The sequence below is a fragment of the Garra rufa genome, chromosome 2 (assembly GCF_049309525.1).
Source record: "Garra rufa chromosome 2, GarRuf1.0, whole genome shotgun sequence".
Taxonomy (NCBI): domain Eukaryota; kingdom Metazoa; phylum Chordata; class Actinopteri; order Cypriniformes; family Cyprinidae; genus Garra; species Garra rufa.
In genome coordinates this window covers 73,418,433-73,442,406 of record NC_133362.1, presented here as the reverse complement: position 1 = coordinate 73,442,406, position 23,974 = coordinate 73,418,433, and the positions used below count along the sequence as shown (strand labels likewise).

The 23,974-nt window shown below is 38.2% G+C and overlaps 1 protein-coding gene and 1 long non-coding RNA gene across 2 annotated transcripts in view; one reads left to right on the top strand and one right to left on the bottom strand.

Annotated features, from left to right (window-relative positions):
• The window catches only part of LOC141325733 (uncharacterized), a 779,461-nt gene that overhangs the window by 690,929 nt on the left and 64,558 nt on the right, over window positions 1-23,974 (bottom strand). The window lies entirely within an intron of this gene.
• Window positions 19,814-20,374, top strand: LOC141325746 (uncharacterized). The gene is made up of 4 exons (XR_012353835.1): window positions 19,814-19,881; window positions 19,989-20,065; window positions 20,154-20,270; window positions 20,356-20,374. It is a non-coding gene; the product is annotated as an uncharacterized lncRNA (long non-coding RNA).

The window sequence follows — 23,974 nt, the reverse complement described above, 5'->3', positions numbered from 1 at the left end:
TTACACAGCCACCGTCACAGCCAAAAAAAGTAGTTTTTTGGTTGGTCACACCGCAAGGTGCTACTGGCCTCAGAGCTTCTCCCTTGCTGACAAAGAAAGGTCTAAATAAATAAATGTCATATCTGGAGATAAATAAATGTCGACATAATGCATAAACAAATATGAAATTAAGCAAATGATCAATAAACCTGGAAAGAAACACTTGTGGACAATAATGTCATAATATATGAATGATAGGTGTAATACATATGGGAACACATAATACATAAATAAAACTATAAATAATACAATTTGAAAATTTTAGAAAAATAATATTTTCTCATTTTTAATATACATTTTAATATGTATTTCACCAAGAAAAAAAAAAACTCTGAATACTGTTGTCATGTTTTATTATTCGAAAATGTTTCCTTTTTGTAAATAAATATGCACTTCTCGGATTGTAGACACGCGTGAACAGGACTTTTATTTTTGATCTGGTGATGTGACGTCATAAGGCTGCAGCGCGCTCCTGCAACAGTGTTTCAGCTGAAGAAAGGTTTGTAGTCTTAACCATTTAAAGTGTTTAAATTCCTACAAATCGTTCCATCTATTTTATGTCGCTTACAAGCGATGTAAACGTAATAATTATTGAATGCAACATGCTAATATTTTATCTAATAATGACCGTTATTTTGTGAGTAAAGCGCATCCACAGATCAGTCTGATTTCTCTCTCTGTAGGGATTTAGATTAGCCTAGAAATCTAGACGCACCCTAGCGGCAGCAAAAATTATTTTGCAGCCAGGTGGGTCTAGACACTCTCAATAGACCTTCTAGCTGCAAAAACCCAAATTGGGTCAGGCCAATCACAACGCGTATAGAGTAGGCGGGGCGGGCTTAACATATGACGACAGAGTTGCGACGGCTGCTTGAAAAACAAAGAATGGCGGCTGCAGCTGTCGAACAGCGGTCTTTCGAATCGGCTTTGGCCGCGACTCTGGAGGACTTGGAGTTAAGTTTTTCTTTAAGAAACGAGCAAAGAACGGCACTTAAGTCATTTTTAAAAAAGGAAGATGTGTTTGGAATTTTGCCGACTGGATACGGAAAAAGCTTAATATACCAATTACTACGTCACCTTCTTCGTTGCTCTGATTGGTTGAAGCGCTATCCTATTGCGTGCATAGGGATTTTGAGAGACAACAGTTTATCCCGCCCCTCGGAGTAAGCCGCGTCTATGGAGAGTTTCCAGACTAAACATCTTGATGTAAGTCTGGCTCGCCAGGCTAGATTTAGATCATAAACACGAACAACAAACTCCGAGTCAATTGAGTCAGTTGATTCACAAAATGTTTCGCTGAGAGACCTGCTGCTCAAAACAGTGTCAGTGCAACGAGAAGAAACACAAACATGTGTAACGACAACTTTGACAAACAATTACAAATTTTTTTGTTGTTGTTGACAATCTTAAAATACAATAGCCATTTTAATGATTAACGTAATATACTAAATATAATATTAAAAATTAAATACCTGACATGAATTTGAGTGTTTGTCTATTCAGATCATTTAAGTCCATTAACTATCACTGTGACTCCCTTTGCCTTCATTAACAGATAATGTGCGTCTCATTTCTCTCTCTCTATCATGAATCAATCGTGTGATAAGTGATGAGAGAAACTGAGAATCCGAATCATTTGAATCGAATCTTTTGTGAAATGATTCAGTGATTCGATTCAGCGGCACGCGGACTACAAACGAGTGAAACACAACCGAGAATGATTTCATGAAAGTGTAATATATTAGATATGATAAATAATCGAATACCAAATGTAGATCAAAAATAGCCTGCCTAAATATGAACGTTCTGTGTAATATGTATCAGGGCTTAAAAACGGAAAAAAAATCCATTCGGTTCACTCCGAGCAGAATCGATATTATAACGTTTCTGTTTTTGCGTTCCTCATTAAACAATACGTTCCGAGAACGGTTTTCTAGAAAAAATACCGGTTAATAACGTTATTTTATTGCACAGCACGATAGATAGATAGATAGATAGATAGATAGATAGATAGATAGATAGATAGATAGTGTGTGCCTTTTAATAACATGTTTGGCATTATGTTTACAAATGATTAAACCAAATTCCGTGTTCATGTCATTTGAACTTCTCGTCTTTAAAACCGAAAGTAAACGAGTTCACAACCAGGGTTTGAAAATTAGCGCGGTCCGAAGTAAGGTGTTAAAAAAATTGTGCTATATTAACACCCTCAAATGCACTACATATAGCCTAGGGTCAGAAGATTTTTTTTTATGAAAGTACAATGTTGCCAGATATTGCTACGAAAAACAAGCAATTACAAAAATAGAGAAAAGGATATCCGAAATAAGTTCAAAGCTTGTGTTTTTTAAACAAGATTAATATATCAGTAACACTAACGTTCAACTTTCCACTTTATAAACGTCCCAAAGTGTCACACTAAATTGGAAAAATACACGTATAATAGGTGGATCTGGCAACAAACGGAGGCTGCACACGCGCTCTCAAGCCCCGTTCACTGCGCTAGCTTCTCGCATCAACGTGAATTAAAGGTTTAAACGGCTTAATAATCATTCAGAGAGCTTGGCATTTTATTTTTGAATATACAAAAATGACCAAGGGCCGGACCTCGATGACCTCATAGCTGGCTACGGCCGTGCCTGGAAACGCGTTACAAATGAGCTAATAATTTTTTTTAAACAATTTTCTTGTTTGATAATACTATAGCGAAATAAGCCCCTTCAAGACCATCCGCTTCACATTCTGACCACACGGCTTTAATCTGCGATAAAAACCTGTTGACTTAATTATTCCTTACCTAATATGCATAGCCTATTATAGGCTATTTTCACTCAAACAAAAGAGAACTAAAAACAATAGACAATTTTAACTATAAGTTTTAATTAGGCTACAATAACTTAAACCTAAACATACCTTTGCACATGAAACAGCCAGGTGTTTGGTAACCTTAAGCTCGTCGCATCAGAAAGGGCTCTGCTTATGACGTCTGCTTCGCGGGCATTTCACGGTGTATGCGTCACCGTCGCATTTGCGCACACAATTTGAATTCATGTTTTTGGTCTGCCAAATTGATATAATAAAGAGAACGATAAAAATACCGTTATTAACCGGTTAATTTGGAATTTCTGTTTCTGTTCAGAACGATTAAAATTGATTTTGTTTTCGTTTTTGTTCCTGTTCCTGTTTAATGTCATTTGTTTTCGTTTTTCGTTTTCGTTCCTTAAACCGGTTCAGAGCCCTGATATGTATATATCAAGTCTCTAACCTCTGTCTTATTAGTGCACTGATTGCTGAACTAGCAGCTGATTGAGACACACAGAGATTTAGTTTGCATGCATTTTTCTTTTTATTCATTTTTCTCATCTTAAACAGGACAAAGTGTTCAAACGCACAGAAAAATTCCAGGGGAATCAGCAGAGATCCACGTGACACACTATTATAAAGATGGTGTTTATTAAAGTGGAGAGTGAAGACATGAAGATTGAAGAAACATTCAGAGTCAAACATGAAGATACTGAGGAACAAACAAATATGGTGTTTATTGAAGAGGAGATTGAAGACGTTAGGATTGAAGAGGCATTCAGAGTCAAACATGAAGAGACAGAGGAACAAACAGGTAGGTTTTTATTCTCAAAGCTGAACTGAGTTGTATTTATGAATAATGTAATGTGGAGACATTCAACAGAAGTGTTTAGATCACATGACAAATACTAACACTTAATATCTTGCTTTCACAGTGTGCATTTGTTATGACGTCATGCATTGAGATTGTAACAGTAAAATAAAATGGAATTACCCTAAACAATGTGTGTGTATATATATATGTATAAACCCAATATTTGCTTCTAATATTAAAACCCTTTATTTCAAGCACTTTAGCTAATCATACAAAAGCAAGAAAACTACTCATTTTGTTATTTTGTGCAAAAGCAAACCTTGAAATGTGAGTAATCATATTTGGATACTGCATGCTGTCTACATGTGTTCATTTAAAGTATTTGGTAAGCAAATAAAACAGCCAGGTTACACCTAAATGAATCTGCATACAACTGAAAACAGCCTTTTAGTTTTAAAATATTCTCAGTCCACACTGAAATGTCAGAAAACTTTAAATTAATCTTACTGCGCATACATGAAACCTCATTAAAGCTCACAGAGATTAAACAAATGGAATGGATTTTACTTTTACATGCAGTTCTTGTAATAAGATAATTTAATTTACCTAAATATTTTTGTTGTTATTTTTAGAACAAGACAATGTTCGACATACAGAAAAACAGTACAAAACAGTGCTGTAATATAAAGCAAGTCTGACAATAAGAAATGTTATATATTAGATGTAATAATGTGAGGTGTAAGATTGTAATGTCTAAGTTGTACACCTCTATATCTTGTTATAAAGGAGGGGAAAAATAGGAAAAGGGGAAAGAAGAAGGAATAAAATATGTCAAATAAAGAGAGGAAATAAAGAAAATAATACAAATAATGTCAATATAATCAAGTGAATAAATTGGTGACCGCTGTTCAGGAGGCATCAGATATTAGCAGTAGGTCACAGTTATAAAGAAGGTACTGTATTTTACCACGAGAGCAGTAGAAACCAGTGGTTCTCAAACTGATGAAGGGTTATGTGAACAAAATGCTGAGCTTTGGCATTTATTTATTTCTACCCCAACTTAAAGTAACATTAAAGTAAGTATTTCTAGCAAGCAAAATGCCACTTTTAGTATAAAAACAGTTAAATGTGAAACGTTCAAATGACATTAAGTTACCTCAATTTAGCGGTGAAACCTGGCTGCATTCACACCAGCTGCGTAAGTATGATTGAATGCCCACAGAGTCCAGGGCCTCATTTATAAAGACTTGCGTAGAAACCATCCTTGATTTTATCTAAGAACTTTTCTGATTTGATCGTAAGAGCGATTCAGAGAAAACGAACGTACCACGAAATCCATGCGTGCGCCAGTCATTCGGTTATAAATCACAAATGATCGTGGAATTGTGTGCAGCTGAATGTTCCGCCGTCGAAACGCCCCTGCTTAATTAATTAACATATCAAATGAGCTCATTCCTAAAGCAAAAACTCTGTGACAATGGCAAGTAAAAAGGAGTGCAAGAAATCAAATTATAGTGAGGCTGAACTATCTGATTCACAGATTCATTCACAGAAATAGCCTAGCCTAAAGGAAGTCTTGATTGATGTGAACGCCAGCAGACAGGAATAATGCCTCAGAATTCTTGTGGATTAAACATCTCTGATGACATTCATTGCCATGGATTTTATTTGGTTACAAGAAAAGGTAGGATATGGCTTTAATTGTGAAGTGAACTGATTTTATGTGATCATGTTACATGCTATGCTGTCATGGGATTCGTGTCGACTAACGTTAGGTAGCCCTAGACTGTTGAATGAAAATGAATCATGAAAATAAAAACTTTTTGCTGGCAATTTACCTAGTCTTTGCTTGTTTACAGAGCTTTATATGGTGCAGATTGGTATCATATATTTATGCTATAGGCGGCTAGCAAGCTAAGTAAACTACATTGCGATCTAATTCTTTTGTCTAATGCATCTTTTGCGTTATACAAATACCTTGAGCTTAATGTCTGCTTGATTAAAAACAACCACTCGACAATATCTTTTATTCAGGTATAGTGTGTCAGAAGTGCTTCAGTGACAGAGTTATGACAGTAACGTTAGACAAGCAACATAGTAACTTGAAAGCGGCAAACTTTATTGAATGCTACCGTAGTACCATAACTTAATTAGAGCGTTTCAAAACAAAGCCAAAGAGCGCTAACATGTGTTACGGTGTTCTAACTTCGTTTCTCTGGGGCTTTTGGAAGTTACTGTTAAGACGCATTATTTTCTCGAAAAAACAATGAAACTGACTCAAGATACTTTATCCACATGATAAAGGAGGTGTTGAATATTCTAAAAATATCAATAACTTATACATTTTCATTTAGTCTGCATGTAATGCCTGATAAAGCTACCAGTCTCGGATGGAGCATTGTTCTCTTGATTTGAGAGCTAAGGTCTCTTCTCTGTGAGCTCTGTGCGCAGTCATATCAGGTTCTTAGACCTTTTTTCCCCTCTCTGTTAGGCTGCTCCTGTCTTTGAGCTTGGCAGTGCTCCATTCACTCTAAAACAGGGAGGACGAACTCTGGTCCTGGAGAGCCACCGTCCTGCAGATTTCAGCTCCAGCCCAAATTAAAACTCACCTGCCTGTAGCTTTCTAGTAACCCTTCAGATCTTGATTATGTTGTTCAAGTGTGTTTGATTAAGGGTTGAAGCAAAATCTGCGGCTCTAGAGGATCTTCAATTAGCACGCCGCTCCCAAATAAAACATCTGGGTCCACCTCTCATCTCTGAGAATTAAGTCCTCTGCTCCATGGAGCTTCGTGAGGCAACCATACCAGGTGTATTATGCTTCTGTATGCAAGCCTTCCTGGAGCTCCAATCATGACTGCCCTTATGGTTTAGTTGGCAGTGTCTCCTAACCTTAACTCAATTTATGTCATGTTATGTCAAGCTCTGGGGTCTGTTTCAAAAAGACTCTAAGAAAAGCTGGGATTAAAGTCCAAAACCTGACTTGAGATAAGATAACAAATCAATCTGGGTTAAAGTGGTTCCATAAATGACCATTTAAGGTCACACAATCTCACTAATGTGATCCTGGTTCAGTGAGTGAAGGCAGTTTGATGTGCTTTTTAAGCAGTACTTAATGTTGGTTATGTATATATTTGTATTGTTTAATAGATATGAGATGTTGTGTTTTCCTCAGGGCATATTCTACATCTGTAAATGTTAGAAAGTCATGAAAACATATCAAGCTTACTGTAAGGAGTGGACGAGGTTTACACAAGTAAACGAGCGCTGCTGCACGCTAAACAGACTGAGCACAATATAGTAGTAGCTCAATAATTCTGGGGAAAGTAGACATTTAGCTAAAATATTTGTGTTTGGACATAAAATGTAACACATGTACAATTATAATCCTAAATGTAAGTTATTTTTATCATAGCAGTAAATGAAAACAAAATGTAAGTTGACTAATACAGTCTTATTTACTATCTCAAATGAGTAAATGTCTGTCCCTCTTCCTAGTTCAAATGTAGGCTGTTTTCTATTATTTCATTTTTAATTTAGTTCCTTAAAGACTCATTTTAGATTTGTAATTTTTTTATATATTTTAAAACAACATCATTAAATCTTGGGCACAAAACAAAAAGTACAGTTGTACGTAGTCTATGGTTTTTATAAAAAAAAATAAAAAAAATATTTGCATTGCATTTCCTATTTATGTTTAAAGTGATGATAAAGTTAAATATCTGTGTGGGAGAGAATCAGTGCTCCGGGTGTGTTCACGCTGTGTGTCTGTGTGTGTGTGTGTGTGTGTGTGTGTGTGTGTGTGTGTGTGTGTGTGTGTGTGTGTGTGTACCTGGTATTCATCACGTTATGGGGACCAAATGTCCCCACAAGGATAGTAATACCAGTAAATTTTGACCTTGTGGGAGCATTTCTTAGGTCCCCATAAGGAAACAGGCTTATAAATCATGCACAATGAGTTTTTTTTAAGAAGTAAAAGTGTGCACAATCTCCTGTGAGGGCTAGGTTTAGGTGTAGGGTAGGTGTAGGGCCATATTAAATACGGTTTGTACAGTATGAAAACCATTACACCTATGGAATGTCCCCATGACACATGTAAACCCAACATGTGTGTGCTTGTGTGTGCGCGCACACTTGGATGGATTAAATGTAGAGCACAAATTCACCATACTTCAGCACATCTCACTTCACATTAAATTGACCATATGCACAAATTACTTCCTTGTTTAGACAAGCCAGCTAAGTCAATTCCAGTCAACTGTACTGTGCCGTAATATGAGCGTACTTTGTTCGTTTTCTCTACATAATACTTTCACAATAGAAGAAAAGTGTTGTTTGTCTAAGAGGACCAAACGTCCATGTATACGATTCAAGAATGACAAATGCCAGTTTAAAAAAAATATGTGAGTAAATCAGCTAAATATGCGCGAGTGATAGCTATGATTGACGGTAATATGGACCAAACATCTGACAAGCTGATGTAAAAAAAAAAAAAAGAGCTTAAATTATTCAGACTAAATTCAGAGTAACAAAACTACAGCAGTAACACGTTTGTGTTGGTTAAATATAGGCTATTTAATAGATTTTACAGTTTAAGATAAAACTTAAAATATGTAGTTATTAAATTATATAAAATATTTCAAAGTCATATCCATTCACATTGAGTGCATTATTTAATTATTATACCATCAATATTTAACTTATTTGTGGTGAACTATATATAAGTATTTAAATGATTCACCCTTATAGGCTGTTTGTGTCTGAGCTTAATGACTTTCTTATTATAGTTAAGGGCGGAGGTAAAAGTACTACAATTTATTATACTAGCAATTTTATAACAAATCGAAAAGTAAGACGTCTTGAAAACTATAGGGAGTTTAAAAGGCAGCTGCAAAATAATTCATCCTCTGCTGCCATCGATTGGTTATATGGGTAATTCCATATTACCTTAGCCTTAAAAAGACGTTGTTTTCCAAAAGTCATTTTTTCCGATGACCTTTTTATGAATGAAAAGTGAATCCTTGAAGTAAATTTTATTTCGTAGCTATAGAGTTTGAAAATAATAAAGGCTTTAATGTATTGCAAGATTTAAAAAATGTGTTCATTAATATGAAGGCAAGTTAGTGATTATTAAGAATACGATTAGGATGTCCTTCGCTAGCTAGCTAATGTTAGCTTAAACACTTTATGATAGTGTAAGCTGTCAACATTTAAATGTATAACTATGCAGATACGAAGAGTACAGGATTGCCAGGCTCCGCATTTAAATGATATGTTGTTAAATAATATGAAACGGAATGTTCATGCCACTAACATTGTTTATAATGTTGCAATTATAATTTTTCTCAGTTTCTGATAAGAACAAGGCAGTCGATGAGTCTCAAGAGTGTCCAACTAATATATAGCACATATAAAATGAGCTTCAGAGGAAGTTTACGAGCTGCTTATCTTTATGCGGAAGTTCTAAAGAACGCTCCATGCATAAGGTCAATTGGTGTAAAAATATTACCTGTTTTCTTTTAAAGGATATGTTCTGATGTGATGTTTTTTTGTTTTTGTTTTTTTTTACAGTAAGTTATGCGGCATTTTCCATTTAAAAGGTCAGTGTAACAGACCAGTGGTTCCCAACCACTTTCCTGGAGGCCCCCAAAGACTTCACATTTTGCATCTCTCTTTTGTCTCACACACCCATTTTAGTGCAGGGGTGCACAAACCTGTTCTTAAGGATTTACCATCCTTCAAAGTTTAGCTCTGACCCTGATCAAACACACTTGAACCAGGTAATTAATCATTTAATTAGAGATACATGCAGTGTTGGGGGGGCTCTAGGAAAGTGGTCGGGACTCACTTTAACAGCCCTTTTTTTATGATTGGCTAACATCATTGCCCCCTTAATAAAACCTCAAAAAGAATTATTGTGTGATGAATTGTTCATCTGATGGTTGAGTGGGGAGTTTGTCCATTTTCCTTGCCTTTCTTATATTTGTTGCATTTGATCCCCTAGAAGAAAAAATGGTACGTCATAGTTGAGATCAGTCTATATCTGTAACGTCTCCTTGTGTTTCTTGTTATTGCACTGCTCTGTTTTGGTTTCTCCCTTTGTCTCCCCCTGTTGTTTTGCTGAAGTGGGTTTGTCCCTGATTATTGTTTACACCTGTTCTTGTCATTAGTCACTCTATATAAGTTGTTTCATCCTGAGTTTCTTTGTGTTATCTTAAAGTTCAGTTCTGTTGGTTCCTTGTTATTCCCGGTTTTGTTTCATTAAAAAAACGTTTGTGGATTCACCTCTGGATTATCGAGTTTTCCTTCGAGCTAATCACCATCCAGCGTATCTAACAGAAGACGACACCAAAACATGACAGCTGAGGAACAGCTATGGAGTTTGCGGCTGGGGGGTCGGGAGTTGGAGCGGTATGTGGAAGATTTTACTGAGCTATACCATCAGGTGAGCTGGCCCGATGCCTCTATCGGCATCGTGGTTCTGTTGGGGCTGGACAAAGATATTCTCCGTGGTAATCTCTCTGTTCACGATTTCCCTTTTATTGACCTGGTCAACATCGTTCTTGGTATAAACGGCTCTAATTCCGAGATTGCACAGATAGAGAACGAGAACGATGGTCCGGATCTTTGTACAGTCCCCTCAGGGGCACGTCACATCGCGCCAGCTCATCCCAAGCCAGGGATCTCCACATGCCGCGTCAACCGCTCAGACCACCTGCCACGCCCCGAACACCCCAACATTTTGCAAAGCTCCGTTGCCTTCCTCAGCCCAATACTACCGGCGGCCGCCCAGCAGGCAAGCCCACTGACTGCAACGCTCGTGTCTGCACGCAAGATGGCTGCAACCCCCGAGTCTGCACGCAAGATGGCTGCAACGCCCGAGTCTGCACGCAAGATGGCTGCAACGCCCGAGTCTGCACGCAAGATGGCTGCAACGCCCGAGTCTGCACGCAAAAAGGCGGCGATGCCAGAGTCTTCACGCATCATGGCCGCCTTCACAGCTGCTATTCCTGCACAGTCAAATCAAGTCACAGCTGCTATTCCTGTACAGTCAAGACACATTGCAGCTGTTCCTTCAGAGACAAGTCAAGACACCGCAGCACTTCCTGAGCCAAGTCAGAACAAAGCTTTGCTTCCTGAGCCAAGTCAGGACACAGCTTCACTTCCTGAGCCAAGTCGGAACACAGCTTCACTTCCAGAGCCAAGTCAAGAGACAACCACACATCCTGAGTCAGGCCAAGACACAATTTCACATCCTAAATCTGGTCAAGACACAGCAGCACCTCCTGAGTCAAGTCAAGTCACAGCAGTATCTCCAACATCAAGTCAAGTCACAGCCGTTTCTTTGTCAATTCAAGTCACAGCTGTTCCCTCAAAGTCAAGTCCCGGCTGTTCCCTCAAGTCAAGTCCCGGCTGTTCCCTCAAGTCAAGTCAAGTCCCAGCTGTTCCCTCAAAGTCAAGTCAAGTCACAGCTGTTCCCACAACGTCAAGTCACAGCTGTTCCCTCGGAGTCAAGTTGGGTCACAGCTGTTCCCTCAAAGTCAGGTCATGTCACAGCTGTTCCGTCACCATCACTACAAGTCACAACAGTCCCTTCAAGGCCAAGTCACGTCTCGCCCGAACCAAGTCACTTCTCGCCTGAGCATCCCGAGTCGGCTCACAAGACGGCCTCCGTTCCTGAGTTCCCGGTCGAGACGGCATCCGTTCCTGAGTCCCAGGCCGAGACGGTCTCCGTTCCTGAGTCCCCGGCCCAGATGGCCTCCGTTCGTGAGTTCATGGCCCAGATGGCCTCCGTTCCTGAGTTTCCGGCCTCCGCTGGTTCTGCCCAGTCTTCCAGAGCCTCCGCTGGATCCGCCCAGTCTTCCTGAGCCTCTGCTGGTTTCGCCCAGCCTTCCTGAATCTCCGCTGGTTCCGACTAGCCTCCCTGAGCGCCCTCCAGTGCTCGCGCCTCCTGAGCGCTCTCTTGTGTCCGCGCCTCCAGAGCTCCCTCCAGAGCAGGCACTGCCCAAGTGGCTTCCTGAACTCCCTGATCCGCCATGGTCTCACAAACTATCTATTCGGCCATGGCCTCCTGAATCCCCTGATTCGCCATGGCATCTAGAACTGTCTAGTCGTCCATGGCCTCCAAAACTCCCTGGTCCTGGTGTAATGTAACATGTCTCCTTGTGTTTCTTGTTATTGCACTGCTCTGTTTTGGTTTCTCCCTTTGTCTCCCCCTGTTGTTTTGCTGAAGTTGGTTTGTCCCTTATTATTGTTTACACCTGTACTTGTCATTAGTCACTCTATATAAGTTGTTTTATCCTGAGTTTCTTTGTGTCGTCTTAAAGTTAAGTTCTGTTGGTTCCTTGTTATTCCTGTTTTGTTTCATTAAAAGAAACATTTGTGGATTCACCTCTGGATTATCGAGTTTTCCTTCGAGCTAATCACCAGCCAGCGGATCTAACAATATCTAGGTTTCCTAATCTTTTATTAGATTGAAAAAATTGTATAGCAGCCAGCTTAAACTCTATAGGACACCAGCCAACTATGATCAGGTTTGGACACCATGATATAAGATCTAGCATACATGCATTACATACAGTATCTACATGTTTTGGTGTTACCTGCTTTGTGGCATTAAACTGGGGTTAACTTTTATTTCTTTGTTTTCCCACCTTAGGCCCAACAGCACTGAAAGAGGAGAGAGAAACACTGAATGAAACTGAAGAGAAAGATCAGTTTGAGAATCTTCATGTTTCCATAACTGGAAAAAAATCATTTTGTTCCTTACAGTCAGAAAATACATTTACACAAAAAAGAGCTCAAAAGGCAAGAACTACGAGTTTTTTCACTTGTTTTCAGCGTGGAAAGAGTTTCAATGAACAAGGAGAATTTAAAGTCCACAAGAAAATTCACACTGGAGAGAGGTGTTTCATCTGTCAACAGTGTGGAAAGAGTTTCACTCGAAAAGCAAACCTTAAAATACACATGAGAATTCACACTGGAGAGAAATCTTTTGTCTGCCAACAGTGTGGAAAGAGTTTCACTCAAAATACAAACCTTAAAGTCCACATGAAAATTCACACAGGAGAGAAATCTTTCATCTGCCAACAGTGTGGAAAGAGTTTCATTCAAAAAGGAACCCTTAAAGACCACATGAAAATACACACAAAAGAGAAATCTTTCATCTGCCAACAGAGTGGAAAGAGTTTCATTCAAAAAGGAACCCTTAAAGCCCAAATGAAAATTCACACAGAAGAGAAATCTTTCATCTGCCATCAGCGTGGAAAGAGTTTCAATGAACAAGGAGAATTTAAAGTCCACAAGAAAATTCACACTGGAGAGAGGCGTTTCATCTGTCAACAGTGTGGAAAGAGTTTTACTCGAAAAGCAAACCTTAAAATCCACATGAGAATTCACACAGGAGAGAAATCTTTCGTCTGCCAACAGTGTGGAAAGAGTTTAACTCAAAAAGCAAACCTTAAAGTCCACATGAAAATTCACACTGGAGAGAAGCCTTTCATCTGCCAACAGTGTGGAAAGAGTTTCATTCAAAAAGGAACCCTTAAAGACCACATGAAAATTCACACTGGAGAGAGGCGTTCATCTGTCAACAGTGTGGAAAGAGTTTCACTCGAAAAGCAAACCTTAAAATACACATGAGAATTCACAATGGAGAGAAATCTTTTGTCTGCCAACAGTGTGGAAAGAGTTTCACTCAAAATACAAACCTTAAAGTCCACATGAAAATTCACGCAGGAGAGAAATCTTTCATCTGCCAACAGTGTGGAAAGAGTTTCATTCAAAAAGGAACCCTTAAAGCCCAAATGAAAATTCACACAGAAGAGAAATCTTTCATCTGCCAACAGTGTGGAAAGAGTTTCATTCAAAAAGGAACCCTTAAAGACCACATGAAAATTCACACTGGAGAGAGCCTTACACATGCAATCAATGTGGAAAGAGTTTCAGTAAACAAGGAAACCTTGACAAGCACATGAATATCCACAATAGAGAGAGCCTTTTTATCTGCCAACAGTGTGGAAAGAGTTTCACTCTAAAAGAAAATCTTAACAGGCACATTAAAATTCACAATAGAGAAGTCTGACAGATCCCCTCAGTGTGGAAAGAGTTTCAACCAAAATGTATAAAACAGTTTTGGTCCTTGATTCTGATTGGATGAGCCACATCTGAAGCTGTTGTAAATTACTCTACAAACCGACATTCAGAGGTGTCAAGTAACGAAGTACAAATACTTCGTTACCTTACTTAAGTAGAAATTCTGGGTATCTATACTTTACTGGAGTAAATATTTTTCAGCCGACTTTTTACTTCTACTCCTTACATTTTCACGCAATTATCTGTACTTTCTACTCCTTACATTTTAAAAATAGACTCGTTACTCCTATTTCTTTTCGGCTTGTTTTCATTCATGTCATTGTTCAAAAAAAAAAAACTATCCAGATAAATCGCGCCATCCACATAGAGTGAATTTGGTTGTACGAACATATACCATTCTGAAACCCTATTGGTTTGTACGTGATCCATCACACCTGCACATGACACAAATCACGTCACACTCCAGCAGGGATGTACTGGCCATCGGGGAGAACCGGGACATTCCCGGTGGGTCGGTGGAGTAGTGGGCCGATCGCCGATGTGAGGCAGACCTCCCCCATATTAGGTGCTGTTTTAAATGACATTCGAAACTGCAAATAGCCCGAAAGCGTGAAGCGGCGGAATCAGTCACCTGCACAGCGCTGACAATTCCACCGCGATGTAAAGTGATAAACAGCGCAAGTGGCTTGACGCATTCAAATTTAACACAGAATTGTGTTAGGCAGTTGTGTGATATGAGAACATTAAAGGTTCTGTAAGATCTGCTGGGCTGCTGAAAACAGCTGCATGATGCAATAATGACTGATTGCAGAACAGCAGAACCATACGTCACAGCAGTCACACGGCAGCAACGCCGCGGCAGCAGGCTCAGACGGTAGTGGGCGGAGTCGCTGTCTCAGATCGGAAGTAGGCGGAGCCATCGTCTCAGACAGGAAGTGGGTGGAAATAATGAGAAGAAGAAGAACGTTATGGCGGAGGATGAGTTCACGGTAAAAAGTTGTCTGTGTAGTTAATCGATTGTTGAATAAAGTTAATGAATAAGTTACATATAACGTTGCTATTTATATATTTTTTGTATAAATGGGCTTTGCTATGTACTTACTTTATCACATACTATCATAATTTACAGCCTGGTTTCACATACAGGGTTTAAACCAAGCCAGCATTAGGCTATAGTTCAATTAAGACATTTAAGTAACGTTAGCTTTTACAAATGTGCCTTTGGTAAAAAGATTGCATGTGGCATTTTGAGACAAAGACAATAGTAATGACATATTTTAGTGATATGTCATTGAAAGTGTCTGTGCGGGCATTCATATTATCTTGAGACTAGGCTTAAGCCTGGTTTCACTTTGTTTGGTTAGTTTTTTATATTAATTTGTTTTGGCACTGCTTTTGTTTTGTTTGTTTGTTTTTTTTTTTTTGCATTGGTTACCCTGTTTTTGGCACTGATCAACATGTTATGTATTTTTTCCCCACAGAGACATATAACAATCCAAAAAGGAATAGCATTACCTCATTTGCAGCAATGCAAAACTTGCTGCAACAATTTTCACTGTCCTTTTTGTGAGGCTGGTGTCTTCAAACCCAACAGACAGGCCAAAGTAAATGCACATCTTCAGTCCCACGTCAAAAAAGCTGTTATCCATGGAGGTATGAACATCTTAAGTTATTTGTTAACATACATTTGCTAGAAATAGTATATAACATTTTGTCATAGTGGCATATGCCATCTTATCTTCATCAAAATCACTACACAAACTCAATATACTTAAGGTAACGGTTTGAAACATTTTAAATACACAGCAGAGATGTTTAAGTTGGTTTGGAGTTACACTTTGCAGTTTTTATTTTATATAAAATATATATATTTCAGATTTCACCATTCACAGATGTGGATTGGCATGCAGACCAAAGCTACACTACCACTGTCTGTACTGTACCAGTACAGTTTTAAGGAAAGATGATTTTTTGAACCATTTAGATGTCTGTAAACCTGTGCAGCATCCGCGATCACGCAATATGGCACCAGCCACCTCTGGAACCCCATCGGCCACCGGCACACTGCACATGACACCAGCCACCTCTGGAACCCCATCGGCCACCGGCACACTGCACATGACACCAGCCACCTCTGGAACCCCATCGGCCACCGGCACACTGCACATGACACCAGCCACCTCTGGAACCCCATCGGCCACCGGCACACTGCACATGACACCAGCCACCTCTGGAATCCCATCGGCCACCGGCACACTGCACATGACACCAGCCACCTCTGGAACCCCATCGGCCACCGGCACACTGCACATGACACCAGCCACCTCTGGAATCCCATCGGCCACCGGCACACTGCACATGACACCAGCCACCTCTGGAACCCCATCGGCCACCGGCACACTGCACATGACACCAGCCACCTCTGGAACCCCATCAGCCACCGACACCGTTGTTTCTTCAGGAAGAGTTTGTACGCGGCCTGTGATCAAACAGAAATGTCCAATATGTGGTAAGGTCATGAATAAGAAAAATCTAAAAAAAACACATCGACCGTAAACACACAGACACACCAAGTCAGGACATTAATGGCAAATTTCATTTGGCAAGCCAATGTATCGACAGGAAAAATGGAGTATACACTGTGCGCAAGGTTACAAGTGGTCACAGCATTCCACTACATGTTCAGTACAATACGTGGGGAGAGCAGCAGAAAATGTACTGCGAATCAGATGAATGCCAGGTGAACATGAATGTAGCACAGAGGAGTGGGCTCTTATCGTATCAGTGCATACATATCAGATCCGTAAATTACTGCACATCAACCGCTGAACCAGTAACACTAAAAGAAAGCGTTTTAACAGAAATGGTGAAAGCAAGGTGGTTCGGTGAGGAGAAAAAGAGGCTTTGTCTTGCTCATCAGCAGCTGGCCAATAATAGCTGCATACCACTGTCTGTAGAAACCTCAGTTGGCTCCTTTCCGTCCAAAAAATTTATTTCAGTTTTTGAGCCAAAAGTGTCATATTATAGCCGGTTGGGGCGTGTCATTGTTGTTTACAACAAAAAGTTAAACTCATGGCACTGCCCCTGTGCCAAAGAACGCCGTTCATGTCTACATAAATACATTGCCAAATGGCATCTGTTTCAAACAGACCGTGAGCTTTTCCGTACTGTCTTCAGCACAGAAGAATTGCCGCACCAAAAGGAACAAACTCATTTAGAGAAGAGCAATGTCACAGATGACCATCCTTTGTATCCACCACAAGATTCGGGACTGAAACAAATGGTGGAGTACATTCTTCAGAAAAAGAAGATACCTGCTGTCTTACCAGACAATATCCGTGTAACATCACCTGGAAAAGAATACCCAAAATATCTTTTCCCAGACGAAGCTATTTGTCAAAGGTGCCCAGGTGTCGTCCCCCTATCTGACCCTATTCTGATTACAAAAAGGGCTAAAATACTTACCAGCTTGGGCATTATTGAAGGAAGGATGTTGTTATAAAATGTGGACATGTGCAATGCAATTACACGGTCTTCTGATTTAACACTTGTTTTAAATTATAGATGTATCTACCTACTGTAAGCAGTGTCCACTTTGTGGAATATTTTATCGATACCAAGAGTGGAAAGACCAACTTCACAACTTTAACGACTACATCATCGTTGACATACCCCTATGTCTGACATTAAGAAGTCTTCTCCAGGTAAATTTAGGTCTTTGTATTAATGTGGTAATAACCATACTTGTTAACGTCACAAAGTGTCTAGATCAGTGGTCTCAAACTCAATTCCTGGAGGGCCACAGCTCTGCACAGTTTAGCTTCAACCAGCTCCAACTCACACCTGCTTAGAAGTTTCTAGTTACCCTGAAGAGCTTGATTAGCTCAATCAGGTGTCTTTGATTAGGGTTGGAGCTAAACTGTGCAGAGCTGTGGCCCTCCAGGAATTGAGTTTGAGACCAGTGGTCTAGATGGATATATTTATAAAAAAAATTCAGGTCCATACAGCTGTAAGCAGAGCAGTTGAGGCTTTGGAAGATACAACAGGTGTAAAGTTTCCATCAGGAGACACCTGCACTTTGAGGCCCTTACTGATCATGACTACAAGTTTTCTTGTGTTACTTGTGGTGATCACCCCCCTGTGGTGATCATGGATTTACACAAAAAAGGTGTTTTCCATTTATCAGGTATGCAATACTCCTCGCTTGGTAAATGCATTTACATTCACATTTGGCAGACACCTTAATCTAAAGCAAGTTGCATTGTATTTCTTATATGTTCATTGCAATTCGATTTTTTTTAAAGTGTGATAATCTTGTCATAATACACTATGTATGTTCTATCCTAGTAAGTGACATTCAAGGTCCTGTGGAGAATTACAATGGGAATGTCAACCTGGAAGAGTTTTGGGAGTCCTTGTCAAACGATATGATTGGTCGTGGATTTGTTGCAAGTATGACCACACTTTTTGTCTTCATTACTGGAAAGCTTGTAAAAAATGCAAATGTAAATACAATGCTATTTTTTGTGTTTAGGTGGTAGACATAATCCATTTGCTGTATCCCCAACATATGAATTTTGGGCTCCTTGGTTGGCAAGCGCACACGGTGTTCAGACTTTGTACTAAACACAGAGTTCGAAAAGATTCATGTCTCAAAGTCTGTATCCGAAATCTCAGAAATTACGGTTACGGAAGACAGACTCAGAGAAGAACTATTTAAACAAAAGGTAGGGTCGTTAATTAAAAACACCCAACTGTGTTTTTTTATTTTTTTTTATTAACTTGCTTACTATACTACTTTTAAAAAATAATATATTTTTGTTGAATATTAAGGTTGAGGTCGTTAGAAAGTTATGCAGAGAATGCGGTTTGGACTCTCATGGATCTCGTAGTGACCTTCTTCTGAGGTTATCAAATGAAATGAAGTCCAGGCAGGCATATGACAAAATCTTTGAGAAAATCTGGGGTGCCTCTGGTAAGCTTTAGTTTAGAAGCAACAAACAAAATACAATAGACTTGACTGTTGTCTCTTACATCTTTTATGTTCTTCTAGGAGGCTGGGCAGTGATCATGTGCCCATGTGGGATTGTTTACAGCATCAAATGCAATCTGCGAGCCGAAAGCCCTCGAGACTTTGCAGATTTACTGTTATCTTGGAAACATATGCCAAATGTAATAATTTATGACTTTGCACGGGGTCTTGCAACCCACATGAATCTGAGGGAATCAGAGAAGGTACCTATCTCTCCATTTGAAGGACGTTTGGCTGAACCTTCTCAGTTAAACATTGAACTGGCCAAAAGTGGAAAGCTTAAAGTGTCACTACCTTGGCTGAACACTAAAAAGGCAGTCCCAGACATCAACGGGCACCCAGTGACAGGATCATCTCATCACTATGTGCTTTATGACCGTTTTCACGAAGCCAATACAAAAGACATCAAAGATGTGTTGAGGAAACTCACTTTAGTACCTCAGTTGGCTGGGAAAGTAAACAGCCAGGTGGCAGAGCAACTATTTGCAAAGATGAAAAAGAATAACTACTTTTTGAACATGTCTTTGCCATCTACACATATTTTTCAAATGAGAAACATAATCCATCACTATAATGTCAAGAAAAACAACAAAGTGCTGCATAGATTAAGGAAGACTTTTGGGTCCATGCTGGCGACAAATATGTATGGCCAAGCAGTGTTGGGTAAATTTAACTTGTCTTTTATAACATATTAACCTAACACTAACAATCCACTAACCATTGATGAATTCACTTTCTTAAACAGGTAATCCATGCTTGTCACCTGAGGAACCAGGAGGAACTGATGTTGTGATGGAGGACAGTACACAGACTCCTACGATGGTTACATCTAGTGGTGAATGTTTTGGATTTTTCAAGTTTTGTAATGTTGTCTATAATGCGCCATTTGTGCCACTCTTTCGTAAGTAACATTCAAGGTCATGAAAGAAAGTTTTTAAGGGGATGTCAGCCTGGAGAGGATTTTGGAGTCCATTTCCAGTAAAACGAAATGATGAATTACTTTTTTAAACAGGTAATCCATGCTTCTCACCTGAGGAACCAGGTGGGAACCAGGTTATGATGGAGGACAGTACTCCAACTGCTACAAAGGTTACAACCAGTGGTGAGTGTTTTCAACCAGTGCTAAATCAGGGAGGTTATGTAAAGTGGAAATACATTAATTAATTTGTTTTTTGAATAATTATTTTTAAAATGTCTTCACTGCAACAGGAACATGTGACATCAAACACTTGTCTGCCAGTAGAAGCTGTTGGGATTTCCGGCCAAGTGATAGGCAGTCAGCAATGGTAATATCATTTGATTTTATGTCTTCATACATTTTGTGTGTTCTGAATTTAAATTATTTTGGTATTTTTACCTTTATCTGTGGTAAAGCTTAACTGGACTTTGAGTAAAAATGATCCAGATGAGACCATTGCTCAAGTTGGGAACATAAGACTGCATCGAAAAGATTTCTGGACGTTGGGCCTCAATGCAGAGCTTGAGGCAACAGTAAGTGGACACACAGTTATTGAAAAAATAAAACAAAATTTGACTACAACTGATTGCAAACACTCATTGATATTTTTTTATCCAGATTGCAAATGCTTGTCTTGAAGTGATTGTCATGGTGGCTAAAGAAAAGGTATGTTTTTCTACAGCTACAAATTATTAAGAAGTAATTGTCTTTTCTAACGGTTTTGAAATTGTTTTACTAAGGGAATGGATGTTTTGGCAGTGGATAGCTATGTTGTTTTTACCTGGCTACCACCCCTTGATTTGGATCCATTTACATCTTTTCCAGTAAGTCAATAATGTTATGTTTTATTTAAAATTTGAACAGTTCTAATTGCAGTAACACAATTTAATGAATCTTGTGTTAACCCCAGGATGACATTGCATCCAAAGACTGCATTCTGCTCCCTGCTTGTAACAAAGGACACTGGATGCTATGTGTATGGTTTTCCTTATTTTCTTTCCATTTAATGCTGCTAAAATGTTAACTAATTGCATTCATTTCTAATCATTGCCATTACTAGTTACTATTAAATTGTGTTTAAAGTATTAGGATTCAGTGCATTAACAACTGTAATTCACAGGTCCTGAAGCCTAAGAGCAACATAATGCATTTCCTTGATTCAAATAATCCCTATGGGATTGGTGATGCACAATATGTCATTGTCTTCAGGTTGCACTAATAAATTTAGATATTATGTTCCCAGTTCAAAGTTCTCAGTTCAAGGTTTGCTGTTCGAAGTTCGCTATTCTCAAGTTTGCTGTTCTTTACTGTTTGTTCTTGGCATGATGCTCATTTGCACAAAGTACTCTTGCATGATGTTCTGCATGTTCTTTTTAGTTTGAAATGTTGTTTTGCAGTGCAATTTAATTGCTTTAATGTAATAAATGGCTACCTTAAACATTTCTGTTCAATTTTGTTGCAGTAAATTGACAAGCAGAATTGCCCCAGGACAGTGGAAGCTTATCAAAAACAAGGTCAGTTTTATTAGGTTTTTATAAAACAAAAGCTACTCATACTGAAGCTACTATACGCCATTTGTCATATCCTTTTCACAAATAACCCAAATGATATTCTGTTATTTAGAATGTTCCACAACAGTTGATCTGCTCCGTTGACTGTGGAGTCTTCTTGTTGATGGTGAGAAAGAAGGGGGGAAAAAACACTTTTCATCATCATGAAAAACACAAAGTCCTTTCTTTGGACTTTTTTATATAAATTTTTTTTTTTTTTTTTGTTTGTTTTTCAGTATGCTTTGTATACAGTCTTTGAGGCACCCTTTGACTTCAGAGCAGTGAGTGCTAAAAAGATTATTTGGTCTTTAATCAGTTTGTTGGTCTATTAACAGTGTTTTTTGTTTTTTTCTATTTGCAAGTCTGATTTTTCCAGTGTACGAAAATGGTGGTGCCTTATTCTGTTGGAGAATTTTGCTGTCGAGAGGTATCTTTTTCTCTGTATTATGTTTTTCTCAGTTAATACATTTTATTTTTTATATAATTTTTTCTCAGACTATAAATAAAGTGAAAATAATTTGTCACAGGCAGCATGCCCTTGTTGATGTGCAGGGGCCAACTGACGAGGACCTTAAAAACAGTGACATGGTATGTTTTTTTGTCTAGAGACACATGAGAAAATAGATTTTCAAAACTCATACATCCTGTTATACATCCTGGCTAAAATATGATGTATTTTCAAAAACATTTCCAAACAGCACAATACCTGCAGAAACTAGTTGCTTCAACATCATTTTTTGCATTGTACCTGACAAATTAATGAAATAATCAATAAACTTTATCTTTAAAAAAAAACTTTTATCCCATTTGTTTGTAAATTTCTCATTAGGAGACAGGGATAACAAAGGACCTCCACATGGCAGTTCAGTGGCTGCGAGTCAACCAACATCTTTTCAGAGGATCAGTAGAAGAGCCGTGGTATCTGACATTGACTGATGAAGACCAGAAAAAAGCTCTTCTGCAGCTTTCACAGGCAGAAACAAATGATGCGATTCAGCTGGCCAAAGAGCCCTTCATGTTTAATTTTGAATGTAAGGATGATATGAACATTTTCCTTAATGAGTGTAGGGTCAAAACAGGCCTCAGGCTTAACTGTACGTATAAAGAGTTTTGATTTATTTTAGGTTTAACCTAATTTAGTTAGGTTTAACTTGAGTAATTTGTGATTATTATTGTTGTTCTTGTTAAATGTGTGCCTTCAGTGCTATAACTTTTTTTGTGCTTGATTTTGTATTATTTTTTGGAAAATCCAGTTTTTGTGTATAGTACATGGTATTATTTACTATGGAAAATTGTTTGATACTGAAAAGATTAAGTAAAAAATAGTAGTTTAACTAAATAAAAATGTTCTATTGCTCAAGTTTTGTTTTGTTTTGTTTTTTTGTTTAAGCTTTGTACTCTATACTGTTTCTTTTAATATTTTTTTACTGTAAAAATTACTATTAACCGTAAGATACAGTTGCAGTATTAACTGTAATATACTGTATGTATATATGTATGTATGTACATGCATACACACACACACACACACATCGTATCTTACAGTTAATAGTGTAACTGTATCTTACGGTTAATAGTAATTTCGTGTATGTATATATGTGTATAAACAGGCGCGAGCACTCATATACATAATACGGACTTAACATTAACAGCTTTAACTTTGAAACGCTCCACAAAGATAAGTAGAGCAAATTCTGGTGTTCATAATTATTTTTATTTTTTCTTCAAATAACAATAACAACATTAAAAATAAGAAAAGGACAAGAAAAAATATAAGTTGATCACTTATTGCTATTTTCACCCTTTTCCGATCTGCGACGGAGACTCCGCCCACTTACCGTCTGAGCCTGCTGCCGCAGCGTTGCTGCCGTGTGACTGCTGTGACGTATGGTTCTGCTGTTCTGCAATCGGCCCATCTCGCATGATGAGGTAACGTGATAAACGCCAATACATAATTACTGTCATTTTTTTATTAAAAATTTCATAGTTTATTATTATGAATTATTAAAAAAAACATAACCATTGTAATGTTTTCTTGTGACTATATCTTACTAATACTAGTCAGTTAATATCTGGATTTTAAGCAATAATTTCTTTCTTTTTAAATGCTAAGTTGTAATTCATTTTAATTGGAGTAAAATGTTAATTCAATAAGAGCCTGATTAAGGATAAATATCAGTGCCTTATATAAATAAGGTGTTCACTACAAATATTAAAGTTCTTAAAGGGACAGTTCACCCAAAAATAAAAATTGTCATTTACTCAACATCGTGTAATTTAAATTCTGTATGAACTACTTCTTTCTTCTGTGGAACATAAAGGTTGATATACTTTGAGAAATTCAAAAATTTTGTCTATAGAGTAGAAATCACAGGTCAACAAATATGTTTGATTACATTCTGCAAAATATATTTTGTGTTCTACAAAAGTAAGTCATATAGATTTGCTATGTTTTATATTTTACAGAAATTATTAGCAATAAATGTCCCGCATTCTAGCTCAAAATCAATGCTTTACTGCATGCATTTCTATGTGACAAAAATGCATTATTAATTTGTTGCATTTGAATTCAGTATCTGTCATTATTTGATTCTGTCCTGTTTTATTCATTTATTTATTTACTTCAATTAAAGGCCCTATAATCCAACAAAACTCATGGGGGAACTTGTGGGCTGGATTTGTCTATG